The following is a 352-nucleotide window of genomic DNA, read 5'->3' as shown; positions in this document are numbered from 1 at the left end:
ACTATACTTATTGTGGTGATTATTTCTCAATGTATACAGATATTGAATAATGATATTGTACACTTGAAACCAACATAATGTTGTATATGAATTATGCTTCAATAAAAAAATATTTTAAAGAAAAGAAAAAAGAGATAGTATTTCACGACCACCAGCTTGAGTTTCATGATACCAAGTGAAGAAGCAGTAGGGACTCTCCTTGAATGCTGGTGGATGAAAACAAACCCAGCACCCTCGGAGGACAATGTGGCTGGCCTTGTAAAGTTAAAAGCACAATCTTTAATTTATTATTTTTTTATTATTTATGCCTGCAGCACCTGGTCTTCCTAGGTGGTCTCCCATCCAAGTACTA

The sequence above is a fragment of the Pteropus vampyrus genome, unplaced genomic scaffold (genome assembly GCF_000151845.1).
Source record: "Pteropus vampyrus isolate Shadow unplaced genomic scaffold, Pvam_2.0 Scaffold11, whole genome shotgun sequence".
NCBI classification, from domain to species: domain Eukaryota; kingdom Metazoa; phylum Chordata; class Mammalia; order Chiroptera; family Pteropodidae; genus Pteropus; species Pteropus vampyrus.
This window is presented reverse-complemented; position numbering follows the sequence as displayed.